General features: G+C 44.3%; 1 protein-coding gene across 10 annotated transcripts in view; it reads left to right on the top strand.

Annotated features, from left to right (window-relative positions):
* The window catches only part of DLGAP2 (DLG associated protein 2), an 818,859-nt gene that overhangs the window by 745,605 nt on the left and 57,071 nt on the right, over window positions 1–16,183 (top strand). The gene's annotated exons all lie outside the window — the stretch shown is intronic.

The following is a 16,183-nucleotide window of genomic DNA, read 5'->3' as shown; positions in this document are numbered from 1 at the left end:
CCTAAGTTTAGGTGCATTTGAATACAGTGTATGAAACCTATTGTGTGCCAACAGAGTTAACAAACCCCTACCTACACTAAAGCGTCTTATACTCACCTAATTGCATCCTATTTGCCTACAAGATTTAGTCTCAGTATATAGCCCATTAAAACATAAACACTGAAACTACAAATACCAAAGCAATCCAAGCAGCTCATTACTACAGCTCAAGAGCAACCAGAGGACATCCAAACAGGAAATATTTTACGTTTGAAGTGAGCAACCTATCACTTCTGAGACTGAGAACAGACTATCAAGAACATATCAATGAGTCATAATTTTTATATGCATTTCTATACCTTTTAAGATAGTTCTTTGTATAGAAAAAAAATACATATATTTCCACTATTTATCTCATTCCTCCAATTGAAAAAGAAAAAAGGCATTAGAATTTCAGTTATAAAAATTCATTTCACCTAGGAAGTATATCTAAAATGTGGCTGTCAAAGGCAGACACATCAATGTCCTAATATAGTCAATGAAATGTGATAGATCTCCTTTAGGATTGGTATCTGGTAGGAACAAAGTTGTGTCCGGACATCCCTATTTCTCTCTGTTTCATGCAAAACCAGTCTACAATGACAGCACAGTAGAGCTAGCTGACTTTTGTAAATATGAGGTAAAAGTCAGGCCTATTCACAGTATCACAGTATCACAGTATAACTAAGGTTGGAAAGGACCTCGAGGATCATCGAGTCCAACCTAGCAACACAGAACCCATGACTAGACCATGGCACCAAGTGGCATGTCCAATCCCCTCTTGAATGCCTCCAGGGACGGTGACTCCGCCACCTCCCTGGGCAGCCCATTCCAATGACCAATGACTCGCTCGGTGAAGAACTTCCTCCTCACCTCGAGTCTAAACCTCCCCGGGCACAGCTTGAGACTGTGTCCCCTTGTTCTGGTGCTAGTTGCCTGGGAGAAGAGGCCAACCCCTTCCTGGCTACAACCACCTTTCAGGTAGTTGTAGAGGGCAATGAGGTCACCCCTGAGCCTCCTCTTCTCCAGGCTAAACAATCCCAGCTCCCTCAGCCTCTCCTCATAGGGCTTGTGTTCAAGGCCTTTCACCAGCCTTGTTACCCTTCTCTGGACACGTTCAAGTGTTTTGATGTCCTTCTTAAACTGAGGGGCCCAGAACTGGACACAGTACTCAAGTTGCGGCCTAACCAAAGCAGAGTACAGGGGAACAATGACTTCCCTGCTCTTGCTGGCCACACTATTCCTAATGCAGGCCAGGATGCCATTGGCCCTCCTGGCCACCTGGGCACACTGCTGGCTCATATTCAGGTGGCTGTCAATCAGCACCCCCAGGTACCTCTGTTTGGCAGCTCTCCAGCCACTTTGACCCCAGCCTGTAGATCTGCATGGGATTGCCGTAGCCAAAGTGCAGCACTCGGCACTTGGACTTGTTGAATGCCATCCCATTGGACTCTGCCCATCTATCCAGTCGGTTGAGGTCCCTCTGCAGAGCCTTTCTACCCTCTAACTGACTAACATCTGCTCCTAACTTGGTGTCTTCTGCAAACTTGCTGATGACTGACTCAACCCCCTCATCCAGATCATCAATGAAGATGTTAAGGAGGACGGGGCCCAGCACTGATCCCTGGGGGACACCACTGGTGACTGGCCGCCAGCTGGATGTGGCACCATTCACCACCACTCTCTGGGCTCGGCCCTCCAGCCAGTTCCTAACCCAGCACAGAGTGTAGTGGTCCAAGCCACGAGCTGACAGCTTAGCCAGCAGTTTGCTGTGGGGGACAGTGTCAAAGGCCTTGCTGAAGTCCAGGTAGACCACATCCACAGGCCTCCCCACATCCACCAGACGGGTCACCTGATCATAGAAGGAGATCAGGTTGGAGAGGCAGGACCTGCCCTTCCTAAATCCATGTTGGCTGGACCTGAGCCCTTGGCCATCCTTCAGGTGTGCAGTTATTGCCTCCAGGATAATCTGCTCCATCATTTTCCCTGGCACTGAGGTCAGGCTGACTGACCTGTAGTTTGCAGGTTCCTCCATCTGACATTTCTTATGGATGGGGACCACATTGGCCAGTTTCCTGTCATCTGGGACCTCACCGCTGAGCCAGGACTGGAGAAATTCAGTTCAAATTGTATTATAAGATGAAACCAAAGATTAAATTCTGATCCAGCTGAAAGCAAGGATAAATGAGAGCCATGCTCTGACTTACAAAGGTTGGTTACTCAAAACCCAGCAGCATCATTAGCTTCAGCCTGCAAGTAGTTCTCTGAGCACTAGTTTTGGCACTGAAAACTGACTTCGCCTATATCTTGAGTGAAATTATTTCTTGATCATTGCCTGTACTGTTACCAATCTCAAAAGTGCACTGTGAGATTGTCTCCAGACTTGTAGCTCTCTGTGGATTAAAAGAGAGATTTAAAGGTATTAAGTTATCTTTAACTAAAATATTTTCCAATTATTTGAATTCTTTAATGCAGGACTATTATCATAATACACTGTTAAAATTATTCCTTTGTGTACCACTTCCTTAACTCTGCAAATTGTTTTTCTCATCCTACTGAGTTTGGAATTCCTTACTATAATTTAAAATCGCAAGCTGACCACAGTACTGCAAGAACGACAATAGAAAATACACAAACAATACCAATGCTAAGCCTACATAATATGCTTGAGAGTGGGTTTGGGAGGCTGTTGGAAATTATTTGTCTACAGTGATAAGGGTATGTGGGAAATCAAGAAGAGATATTTAAGTTCAGAATTAGAGCAATATTGATTTGATTGTACTGGAAAACATTTTCAAATTTTCTTTTATATTTATATGTGAAAAGAGTAGCCTAGTAGCATTGACCCTTAGCTCTTGTAGCTCTTTTTTCTCATTCTCTCTTACTGCTCTGATCATGTGACAAATGTGATCTGTATTCCTGAAAAGCCACATATATATTCTGTAAATGAAATAGAGTTAAATGTATGCTTTTTCTTCTTGCAGTCCAAAATCTGATATTGTTTTTAAATTCAACCTCAGTGTTTTGGAGGCATATGGGAACGTTTATAAGAGCAAAATGACTGTCAGCGCTTTGTTTTGACTTCTAGAGGATGCTGGCTAGGCTATAATTTCTTGCTAATTAACTGATCTAAAATAGAACCTTTTGTAATGAGTCCATCAGCAATCCATGAGCTTTGCATTGTCCACATCTCTTTTAACTTTGGCAAAGGCTTACGCTTTCTGACCTTGATGTCTTTTTTGATTTGTGTTTCTGTTTTGAGACTAACATTAATTACACTGTCAAAACAGATTTTCTCATTTAGGTAACATGGGCTGCCTACAGACCTAAGTTTCCTCAAGGTGGAGGTAACAACTTATGCACAGAACAACTTGATTACAGTAATTTTTTAAATATCATTCTCCTCCTGGGAGCTTGTAGTCTGTACTTAGACTCCAGCTTTTTCCAAATTTAGTGGTCACATTTCCACTTAATTGTTAGTTTCCTGTACAAAATCAGATAGATGTACAGAATTTAAGCCTAAAAGGATATGCTCTGAATATTGAGTCTAACCCGATGCACACAGAGATTTAAAAAAAAAAAAAAAAAGAAAATATAAATAAAAGCTTTAGTAAAAAAACCCCAGTAAATTATGATTGAGGTTGTGTCATGCTAATGTTTTCAGTCTTTCCTCACAAATGCTATCTAGATTCTGTTTAGCAGAGAGATGTCCAAAACAGAAAATGTTTTTAAAATAGCATTTTCATAGTTTCCTAGAATTATAGAATGGTTTCTGTTGAAAAAGCCCTCCAAGATTGAGCCCAACCGTCAACCTAACACCACCATGACCATTAAACTATGTCCTGAAGTGCCATGTCTACAGGAGTTTTATATGGATTCCCATGCTGTTTTGAAAAACTCATTTGAAAAATCATACATAAGATGAAGAAATCTTGCCTATGCCAATAACATGTTATAATAACATGTGACCATTTGAGGCTGTCCCCTTAAGAAAGGGAATATTGTGGTTGGATGTTTGTAAATGAAAGACGGATCTAAACTAATTTCATTGGTAGATTGGGGGGAAGCACCTTTTGAACTGGGAGTACAGCAGAGAATCCTGGGCATTCCTGCACTTTTCCTCAGTCTTGCTTTTCTCCCTTTGCAGCTCGCAGCTTTTCTGGGCTTTCAGCCAGGCTTGACCTTGAAACTGATAAACTGCAAGGCCTGTATTAACTGCTTTCCAATTAACAACTGTTTTTTTCTTTTTTTCTCTCTTTCTAATCCTCTCTGGGGAAAGGGGGAGAGAAGGGGGAGCAGAGGTGGGGAACCCCCTCAGCAGAGGGGGGAACTATCATTTCTGTGCTACTTTGTTGTATATTTCTGTATATATTGTAAATACTGTAAATTCTGTATATATTTCCCTGCGTTTCCTTAAACTGTTTTGTAAATATACAGCACCCACTGCTTTGCTAATTCAGCTGTGAGTTTTTTTTTCTTTCCCTTCAATTTTCTTCCCTCTACTCACAGTGGGGGGGGAAGGGCCTGGCCTTTCCCCCAACCCTACGACATAACATAACTAATAATATAATATAATATAATATAATATAATATAATATAATATAATATAATATAATATAATATAACTAATAATATAATAACATGCCAATAACATAACTAAGGATCCAGATCCTGAGTTTGTATGAATTGGTCTGATTCCACTGACTTCAATATCAACATCTTCAGTGGGATTAACAACATGGTCTAGTCTGGGGTCTAAACTGTACAATCAATGTAAAAGCTACAGAAATACAGAGGATTTGCTTTCAATACCCCCATGGAGCTACAAAGGGTCCCTATTACTAGTTGCTATGTAGCAGCTCCAGCAGAAGGCATCAAGAAGCAAGAGATTAGTATTCAGTCATTAATGCAGTCAAATCCCACATAAACTTGCTTTAACAGACAGCTCACAGGGAAGCAGAGGAGATAAAGCTCTCACCTCCCCAGTGAAAATGGGTAACAGAAGACACGAGAGATGTCCTAGTGCGTACCAGATTCCTAACAGTGCTGTCTGTCACTGTTTGAGGCTGTGCCTTTAAGAAAGGGAATATGGTGGACGGAAGTTGGTGAATGAAAAGAACAATCTAAACTAATTTCATTGGTAAAGTGGGAGGAAGCACCTTCCTGCACTCCCAGTTCAGTTTAGATTGTTCTTTTCATTCACCAACTTCCGTCCACCATATTCCCTTTCTTAAAGGCACAGCCTCAAATGGTGACACTGTCATAGGGTCAAAGCTTTTGGTTGGGGTTTATTCAACCCTTTGAGCATTTCAAAATGAGATGTCCTCATCAGAACTGGTTGTCCTTGATTCTCTTTATGATTGATGGAGAAGAGAAGGCATCTGCATAAGATGATTCATTTCCTGGTAAAATAAGCATTTAAGATGTGTGAGAATTGCCCCCGGAATTGTTTATTTTTTCTCCCAGAAATTCTAAAAGAGACCAGACAACTAATTTAGACTTGGATGAGTGGTTTTTAAGTGAATGAGATGAGATGAGATGAGATGAGATGAGATGAGATGAGATGAGATGAGATGAGATGAGATGGACTCCCAAATATAGCAACTCAAATACTGTCTTGAATGTATGATATAATTCATTGTTACTAGGAGACCTTACTGGAAAAACTGTCACAGAACAAATGCAGCATTTTGCCATTATGAACAAGAGCAACATCAGACCATCGATTAACATCTGACCTTAGGATGTAACAAATATCCAAGTATACCTAAACAAAATACATGTAAAATGGCCATCAAGAAACAAGGTTAGGAATGTATAGATACTTAGTACCCAGACAAGGCATTGGGGGGTGTAGTTTAAATGAAATGCAGCCCATCATATAAACTGTGCTGGCAAAACTTATCTGGGTCTAAGTAGTCTGTCTAGGAAAATATCTTAACCAAAATATCCGTGTGAATATATCATTATTTCTTACTGATTAATCAGGAAAGCAAGAAACAGATACCCTGCAGAAAAAGGCTCTTTCTCTACTGAGAAACTGCCTGGTCCCTTTCCTGGCTAGCATTCATTGTGCAGGGCTGAATAAGAAAAGCAAAGAAGCAGGAAGACAGACTAATAACTAAAGTATCTCTCTGGTTATGTGTGAGGAAAATTATGCAAGATTTGATTAAAAGACTAATTTAAAACAAAGTTCTGTCTAGACTTGCAATCACAGTATGACACTGGTAAGTTTTAATGATGTTTTTTGCAAAGTTTGAATATCATCCCAGTTCAAAAAAATCGCTCTTCCTATCCTTACAAATGGAGAAACTCCTGAACATGGAAAGCCCTCAGCAGCAGAGCAGCAAGTGAAAGTGTGCACCTACCCAGGGAGCAGCAAAAAGACATCATTATGACTTTTTCATTTCAGAATTTGCCTTTAGGAAAAACAAAACAAAACAAAACAAAAAACCTCCAGATTTGCTTTGAAAAATTGAACTGGCATGTTTGACTCTACCATCTTCTTTTAATTGGAGACCAGTGTCTAATGAAAGTTGACAAGGGGCTATATGGAAGGATGTGTCCCAACATCCACTCTTTTAAATAGGGACTAGAAAAATCATCCAGGAGTTGATTTTTTGTGGGGGAACTAAAATCTTTCAGAGGCTGAAGGTTCATTTTCTCAAAACTGCCCTTTGATTTCTTAATGATATTTTAATGTTCATCATTCTTTGTTTTGAGAAATGGCTGCTATGCATCCATTCATAGATTTTTATTTTAAGAGTAGCTCAGGGGTCCTGATGACCATGATGGAACTTACTGAGAAGATTTCAGGGAATTCCAATGAGAATCATGTTAGCTGACAGTATAACAACCTTTGGTTTGAACAGTACTCATGATGGTCAAAAAACTATACTGACAACTGAGTAGTCTTTTCATACAGGCTCAGATTAAATTGTGGCCTTTCATTATGAGAAGGTCTTTTTTCCCTCTTCTGAAATAGTTTCAGGGTTAGCATTCACCTTCCTCGTGCAAAGCAGATCTGGCATTAGCCTGGTTGTTTGTGTAGTGTTTCTTTCCATGCTGTGGTTCCTCAGAGAATCCCTTCCTGCCTGCAGCAACATGCTCCTGGGAGCTCTGCCTCCAGGGTAACTCCACACTCCCTGCAGAGTAATTATCCTCCTTCTCAATAAACCTCCTTACAACACAGAAAATCTACTCTTCTCCTGCTGTGTGTCATATGGGACAGCAGTTTCCTTTAATTGATGGTGCTTTCATGTAAATTCATCATAGTTTCATAGTTTCATTCAGGGTTGGAAGGGACCACAAGGATCATCTTGTTCCAACCCCCCTGCCATGGGCAGGGACACCCCACACAAGATCAGGCTGGACAGAGCCTCATCCAGCCTGGTCTTAAACACCCCCAGGGACGGGGCCTCGACCACCTCCCTGGACAACCCATTCCAGGGTTTCACCACTCTCATGGTGAAGAACCTCCTCCTCACATCTAGCCTGAATCTCCCCACCTCCAGCTTCATTCCATTCCCCCTAGTCCTGTCACTACCTGAGATCCTGAGAAGTCCTTCCCCAGCCTTCCTGTAGGCCCCCTTCAGATACTGGAAGGCCACAATTAGGTCACCTCGGAGCCTTCTCTTCTGCAGACTGAACAGCCTCAACTCCTTCAGTCTGTCCTCATAGGAAAGGTGCTCCAGCCCTCTGATCATCCTTGTGGCCCTTCTCTGGACACGTTCCAGCACCTCCACATCCCTCTTGTAATAGGGGCTCCAGAACTGGACACAGTACTACAGGTGGGGTCTCACCAGGGCTGAGTAGAGGGGGAGGATCACCTCCCTCGACCTGCTAGCCACACTTCTCCTGATGCAGCCCAGGATCTGATTGGCCTTGCGGGCTACAAGTGCACACTGAGAGCTCATGTTGAGCTTTTTGTCCACCAGCACCCCCAAGTCTCTCTCCTCAGGGCTGCTTTCCAGCCAGTCACTGCCCAGCCTGTATTTGTGCCTGGGATTGCCTCGACCCAGATGCAGGACCCTGCACTTGCTCTTATTGAAATTCATGAGGTTGGCTTGTGCCCACCTCTCCAGCCTGTCAAGGTCCCTCTAGATGGCCTCCCTTCCCTCCAGCATGTCTGCTGCACCACACAGCTTGGTGTCATCAGCAAACTTGCTGAGGGTGCACTCAATGCCACTGTCCATGTCACCCACAAAGATGTTGAACAAGACAGGTCCCAGGACTGATCCCTGAGGGACTCCGCTTGTCACTGGCCTCCACTGGGACATGGAGCCATTGACAGCCACTCTTTGGGTGCGGCCATCAAGCCAGTTCCTTATCCATCTAGTGGTCCACCCATCAAACCCCTGTGTCACCAGTTTGGAGGCCAGGATGTGGTGCGGGACAGTGTCGAAGGCTTTGCTCAGGTCCAGGTAAATGACATCAGTTGCTCGCCCCTCATCTATTAATTTTGTCACCTGCTCATAGAAGGCCACCAGGTTGGTCAGGCAGGATTTGCCCTTGGCAAAGCCATGCTGACTGCTCCCAATCACCTCTTCACTATTCTTTTGAGCGAGTAGTGACTCCAGGAGGATCTGCTCCATGATCTTTCCAGGCACAGAGGTGAGACTGACTGGCCTGTAGTTCCCCGGTTCCTCCTTCTTACCCTTTTTGAAGATGGGGGCAATGTTTCCCCTTTTCCAGTCTGTGGGGACTTCACCAGATTGCCATGACTTTTGAAATATAATAGAGAGGGGTTTAGCAACCTCATCTGCCAGCTCTCTCAGTACCCGTGGGTGTATCCCGTCGGGTCCCATGGACTTGAACACTTTCAGGTTCTTCAGATGATCACGAACCTGATCTGCACTTACAATGGGCAGTTCTTCCTCCCCGTCCCTGGCTTTGACTTCCATAACATCAGGAGTGTGGCTAGAGGCCCTTGCAGGGAAGACTGAGGTAAAGAAGTTATTAAGCACCTCAGCCTTTTCCTCATCATTTGTGACCATGTCACCATTTTCCTTTCTGAGGGGGCCCACACCTTCCCTAGTCTTCTTCTTCCCATTAATATACCTGTAGAAGTTCTTAGTGTTCCCTTTAATCTCCCTGGCTAGATTCAATTCAAACTCGGCTTTGGCTTTCCTAACCAGGACTCTTGCTGCTCGGGCAGCTTCCTTATATTCCCCCTGTTCTACCTGTCCTTCTCTCCACTTCCTGTAGAGTTTCTTTTTAAGTAATAGTGTGTCCAGTAGCTCCTTGCCCATCCAGGAAGGCCTCCTAGCATTCTTACCTGCTTTTCTCTTTGTTGGTACACAGAGCTCCTGGACACAGAGGAGGTGGTCCTTGAATACTGACCAGCTGTCCTGGGTCCCTCTTCCCTCCAGGGCTTTGTCCCACGACACTTTGGCTAGCAGATCCCTGAAGCGATCAAAATCTGCACGCCTAAAGTCTAGGGTCGTGAGCTTGGAATACTTCCTCCTGATTGCCCTGAGGATATTAAATTCAACTGCTTCATGGTCACTGCAGCCAAGGCCGTCTATGAGCCTCACACTGCTTACCAGCCCTTCCCTGTTGGTGAGAACAAGGTCCAGCATAGCACCATTTCTTGTTGGTTCCTCTACCATTTGGAGGAGGAAGTTGTCTTCTATGCAGTCCAGGAACATCCTGGATTGCTGGTGCCTTGCTGTGTTGTCCCTCCAGCAGATGTCAGGGTGGTTGAAATCACCCATGAGGACCAGGGCTTGTGACCTGGAAGCCGCTTCTATTTGCCTATGGAGGGCCTCATCTGCTTGGATCTGCTGGTCAGGTGGCCTGTAGGAGACCCCCACAGTAATATCTCCTTCCCCTGTCCTGCCTTTAATTTTAACCCATACACTCTCAGCTAGCTCATCATCCCTCCCCAGTTGGAGCTCCACTGATTCCAACTGGCTATTGACATAGAGGGCAACACCTCCTCCTCTCCTTCCCTGCCTATCCTTCCTGAAGAGTTTATATCCATCTATGCCTACATTCCAGTCATGGGATTCATCCCACCAAGTTTCAGTAACAGCCACTATGTCGTGGCATCCCAGCAGCACAGTGGCCCTTAACTCATCCTGTTTGTTGACCAAGCTGCACGCATTCGCATAGAAGCACTTCAGCTGGGCTGGCCCTGTCCTCCTCTTGTGCCAAATCCCCTCGGTTTCCACAGAATGTCCTGGTGGATCATTCGTGGCTTGCCTCAGGGCAGCAAGTTGAGAGCCCTTACCAGCTCTCCTTCTCTCTACTGCTGGTGAGCTGCCCCTCTGTTTGTCACCAGCCAGCAGGAGACTATTAACCCCTTCCCCCTTCAAATCTAGTTTAAAGCCCTATCAATGAGCCCTGCTAATTCCTGCCCCAGGATTCTTATCCCCCTCTGGGACAAGTGTGTCCCATGAGTTGTTTTCAGCTCTGGTGCCTTGAAAACCAATCCATGATTGTGGAACCCAAAGCCCTGTCGATGGCACCAGCCCCTGAGCCATGAATTGATCTGTCGGCCCTTCCTCAGTGAGTCCTCATCCATTGCTGATGTTAGAGGGATGGCAGAGAACACGACTTGAGCCCCTGATCCCTTTAGCATTTGCCCTAAAGTTCTGAAGTCTTTTTTAATAGATTGTGAGCCTCTCATTGTTACATCGTCACTGCCCACCTGAAAGACCAGCAGTGGGTAGTAGTCTGAAGGACTCACGAGGTTGGGAATTCTATCTACAACGTCTTTAACTTGGGCACCAGGGAGGCAGCTGACCGCTCTATGAAATTGGTCTGGTCTGCATATTGGGCCCTCTGTTCCCTTCAGTAGGGAGTCTCCTATGACGATGACCCTGCGAGGTTTCTTTTCTGGGTAAGTTTTGATGGCTGGCCTGAGGCAACCTGTCATTGGTGCAGCTTCTGACCTTCTTGAGTCCTCGGCCTTACCAATGACCTGTTCCTCCTGCAGAGCTTCATACCTGTTCTGTAACTGCACTGGAGGCAGCGTGCTGCTCACAGGAGCAGACTTCCTTTGTTTGCATTTCTTCCGTCGGGCAGAGACCTGTTCCCATTGGCCCTGCTCATGTGGGTTACTACAGGGAGGTTGAGAATCTTGCTTCTGGGAACGTATCAAACTCCCTGTTCCCCTAAGTGTTACCCTCTGTTCTGGTTTAGAAGAGATTACATTATGGGAATCGTCAATTTTCTGCTCGCCATCTCTTCTAGCTCTTAGCCTTTCCACCTCTTCTTTTAGTTTGACCACCATGCTCATCAGATCACTGACCTGCTCACACCTGAAGCAGGAGCTGCTCCCTCCAGCCTCCATATCAAGTGCCAGGTTCCACCACTCACTGCAGCCACCTACCTGAACATCTGCATGCTTGTGTGTGGTCTCTGTTTGGGTGCCCACTGTCCTTCTGCTAGCCTTTGCTCTAGTAGTGACCATCTTGCAGTAACCACCCTCTCCACACGGCTTTTTTTTTTTTTTTTTTTTTTTCCCCTGTCAGTGAGAAGGCGAGCTGCGCTCCTCAAGCTGCCTCCTCTCTCTTCAGCCACGCGCTGGGTTCTGTTTGGTTTGCGCGCGGTCTCCGCGGCAACCCCTCCCCCAGCTACGTCACTGCCCTCCGGCAGGTATGCAGTCTGAGCCCCCTGCCCCTCCTCCTCTCTTCCTCTTCGGGAAGTCCCGAGCCTCCAGCCCCTTACCGCCTGAAAAGCAAGGGAATCAAAGCCAAAAGCCAAACTCCCAGTGCTGCGCTCCTCAAGCTGCCTCCTCTCTCCTCAGCCACGTGCTGGGTTCTCTAGTTAACTTTGTGATCTTTGTGATCTCAGCCTAAATAATGTTATTTTGACTAAGTGCTTAGCGGTTATATCGATTTGTAAAAACCCCTCAGGTGACTCCATCTTGTAAATGGACCAACAGCAATGATTTATTAAAAGGCTGCCGTTTGAAATGTGTTCTGAATGTCACCTACAGCCACTGATTTCATCAAATGTATCACATCTCTCCTTCTGCCTTTTGTCTGTGAATCTCTAAGGATAACCTGAAGTTATATTTAAATTAAATTATTTTAGCAACTTTATTTCCAATACAAACTATGTTGTCACTGAAATATGGGCAGAGTAACTGGCTGTAGCAACAGTAACTTTAAGCAAGTTTTGTTAAATGCAGTGTAGATTAAGAGGGATAGTCTGCCTCCAGGTATATTCATTAATATTTTTTTTGTAATCCTGATGCTTATGAATTATCAGGAAACTTGCCCTGGATTTCTGTTGTCTGTGTCCAAAGCTTCAAATTGGCAGTTCTCCAGTGCTGGAATTGTCTTCTTGGTTTCTCTGTACTATTGCCATAATGCCAGATGCACTGGTTCTTTTCTATAATACTTACAATTTTTATAATTTTTCCTTGGTGGTCATAGGATAACAGATATGAGGTCCATTCCTGCATTCATTAAAAAAAGGCAAAAAAAAAAAATTATTAAGCTTTCTATATTAAGATAGCCTTCAAATACAATTAGAATTTTCAGTCTCTTTTTTTTTAAATTCCTTCTGTATTTAGTTTAAACATTAAAAAGATACATCTACCACTTGTGCCATCTACTTTCTTGTTGTTTGCATTTCAGAGAATCTATAGGTTTTAAAAATTGATAATAATGTGTTGCTTTTATTTTGCTTCATTCTCATTGCTCAGCAGCAGGATTGGTGAGGGAAATATCAGGACTGGGCAGCATATGATCACCAAAAACACTCACTTTACCAAAACAGTCAGAAATTTCCACAATAAAATTGGGGGGGGGGGGGGGGGAGCAAGAAAAGATAGAACATAAAAAGGAAGTAGCTGTTTTGAGTTTGCCACAAGGAGAGTTTTTTTTTTTAGAAATGTAAATGAGGATTAAGTTAGCTGTGATGGGTTGCAGAAATTTAACATTTATATTCATTAGAACCAGAAGTGCTATACTTGCTTATACTTGCTTGTGATGTTCCATTATCACATTTACCATATGTTTCACTATTCACTGCTCTCTTTTGCACTAAGACAGGCAAAAAAAGAAAAAAAAAAAGAAAAAAAGAAAAGGAAAAAAAAAAACAAACACCACCAAACAGTAACTTAGTTATAACAGTGATAACTTGTCTTATGTTATAGGTAAAAATAGCTTCCTGTTCTGGATTTCACTTACCCTATTTCATTCTCTCTCTTTTTAATGTTTCACAGCACTTTGATCACTTACACCTATATTTGCAAGAAGGCAACCTGAGAGCAGTATTATGGCAACTCTCTCAGTGGAAATATTCCTCAGAGCCACTGCTTGAACTCATAAAACACTGTCTTAATTTCTGAGCTTTACAACCTCTCCCTTCCTTAATGATCTTTCTGTGTTCCCTGAAGTGTCTGAAAAATATTGGGTTTTTCATTAGTCTTAACTGCTGGTTACAAAACTGACAGGAGATAAGATTGGTGATAGGACAACAAAATGGCACTTCAAAAGAGCATTAAGTCTCAGAATCTGAAGAGCACGTCTTCATGTGTTTTGCTCTGTTAGAGTAATTTAACTCAGAGCAAGACTGACTTCTACAGGTATATTAATGGGAAGAAGACGACTAGGGAAGGTATGGGCCCCCTCAGAAAGGAAAATGGTGACATGGTCACAAGTGATGAGGAAAAGGCTGAGGTACTAAATAACTTCTTTACCTCAGTCTTCATTGCAAGGGCCTCTAGCCACACTCCTGATGTTATGGAAGACAATGCCAGGGACGGGGAGGAAGAACTGCCCATTGTAAGTGCAGATCAGGTTCGTGATCATCTGAAGAACCTGAAAGTGTTCAAGTCCATGGGACCCGACGGGATACACCCACGGGTACTGAGAGAACTGGTAGATGAGGTTGCTAAACCCCTCTCTATTATATTTCAAAAGTCATGGCAATCTGGTGAAGTCCCCACAGACTGGAAAAGGGGAAACATTGCCCCCATCTTCAAAAAGGGTAAGAAGGAGGAACCAGGGAACTACAGGCCAGTCAGTCTCACCTCTGTGCCTGGAAAGATCATGGAGCAGATCCTCCTGGAGTCACTACTCGCTCAAAAGAATAGTGAAGAGGTGATTGGGAGCAGTCAGCATGGCTTTGCCAAGGGCAAATCCTGCCTGACCAACCTGGTGGCCTTCTATGAGCAGGTGACAAAATTAATAGATGAGGGGCGAGCAACTGATGTCATTTACCTGGACCTGAGCAAAGCCTTCGACACTGTCCCGCACCACATCCTGGCCTCCAAACTGGTGACACAGGGGTTTGATGGGTGGACCACTAGATGGATAAGGAACTGGCTTGATGGCCTCACCCAAAGAGTGGCTGTCAATGGCTCCATGTCCCAGTGGAGGCCAGTGACAAGCGGAGTCCCTTAGGGATCAGTCCTGGGACCTGTCTTGTTCAACATCTTTGTGGGTGACATGGACAGTGGCATTGTGTGCACCCTCAGCAAGTTTGCTGATGACACCAAGCTGTGTGGTGCAGCAGACACACTGGAGGGAAGGGAGGCCATCCAGAGGGACCTGGACAGGCTGGAGAGGTGGGCACAAGCCAACCTCGTGAATTTCAATAAGAGCAAGTGCAGGGTCCTGCATCTGGGTCGAGGCAATCCCAGGCACAAATACAGGCTGGGCAGTGACTGGCTGGAAAGTAGCCCTGAGGAGAGAGACTTGGGGGTGCTGGTGGACAAAAAGCTCAACATGAGCTCTCAGTGTGCACTTGTAGCCCGCAAGGCCAATCAGATCCTGGGCTGCATCAGGAGAAGTGTGGCTAGCAGGTCGAGGGAGGTGATCCTCCCCCTCTACTCAGCCCTGGTGAGACCCCACCTGTAGTACTGTGTCCAGTTCTGGAGCCCCTATTACAAGAGGGATGTGGAGGTGCTGGAACGTGTCCAGAGAAGGGCCACAAGGATGATCAGAGGGCTGGAGCACCTCTCCTATGAGGACAGACTGAAGGAGTTGGGGCTGTTCAGTCTCCAAAAGAGAAGGCTCTGAGGTGACCTAATTGTGGCCTTCCAGTATCTGAAGGGGGCCTACAGGAAGGCTGGGGAAGGACTTCTCAGGATCTCAGGTAGTGATAGGACTAGGGGGAATGGAATGAAGCTGGAGGTGGGGAGATTCAGGCTAGATGTGAGGAGGAGGTTCTTCACCATGAGAGTGGTGAAACCCTGGAATGGGTTGTCCAGGGAGGTGGTCGAGGCCCCGTCCCTGGGGGTGTTTAAGAGCAGGCTGGATGAGGCTCTGGCCAGCCTGATCTAGTGTAGGGTGTCCCTGCCCATGGCAGGGGGGTTGGAACTAGATGATCCTTGTGGTCCCTTCCAACCCTGAATGAAACTATGAAACTATGAAACTATGAAATCTCTGGCAGAAGTGAGCAGCATCAATAGTAATTCAAAACATGCTTTAAATGAAGGCTTGTACTTCCCAGCTCTGCCTTGCTCTCTTTTACTTAAGATCACTCTTTTATTTGTGATTATCAAGAATCAAAATTTGAAAGTAGTTTTCTCTAGGCTGACTTTCCCCATAGGCCAGCCTGGTGGTACTAGCCTGGCAGTCCCAGGTCTTAGCAAATTCCCAAATTGGTCCCTTTTCTCCAGAGAGCTGCAACATAGCCTAAATAAAAAAAAAACCAAAAAACAAAGGAGAGGCACTCCTCCTGGATCATTAATCATTAGCCTGTGTTCATGTAACAGAAAAAGGAAGGAACTCTTGCTGAATACTATTTGGACTCAAGTAACTCCAGTTCCAAGGTCTCCTGAGTCACTTCTGCAGTGTCCAGTGCATTTAACAACACTAGAAAAAGGCAAACCATTCGTTATCCTAGTTTCTGATTGTACATATTATTGTGGTTGGGCATTATTGTTACAGGGAAACAAAATAATTGTCTTTATCTTCTTGCAATTATACAAGAAATTAATTGGATTTGATTTTCTTGTACAGGAATATGGAAAGCTATATCATGATGCATTTTTCTATCAGTTGCTGATTTTATGAATTATGATGTTATTTGGAGGGGAAATGAAAACCTTACATAACAGAAATGTGTGATATTAATGATGATGAAATCTCAAAAAAAATGTAAGGAAACAGTATTGGCATAATTCTACAACTGTAGAGCTTTCCTGGATGTTGCACTGAGTATTTTGCTGCATCTGTAGAGATTTCTTAGATGATTT

The sequence above is a fragment of the Melanerpes formicivorus genome, unplaced genomic scaffold, assembly GCF_026170545.1.
Source record: "Melanerpes formicivorus ecotype bairdi unplaced genomic scaffold, bMelFor1.0.p_v2 SCAF_57, whole genome shotgun sequence".
NCBI lineage: Eukaryota > Metazoa > Chordata > Aves > Piciformes > Picidae > Melanerpes > Melanerpes formicivorus.
Note: the sequence above shows the minus strand (reverse complement) of the source record. Positions and strands in the feature narration are given on the sequence as shown.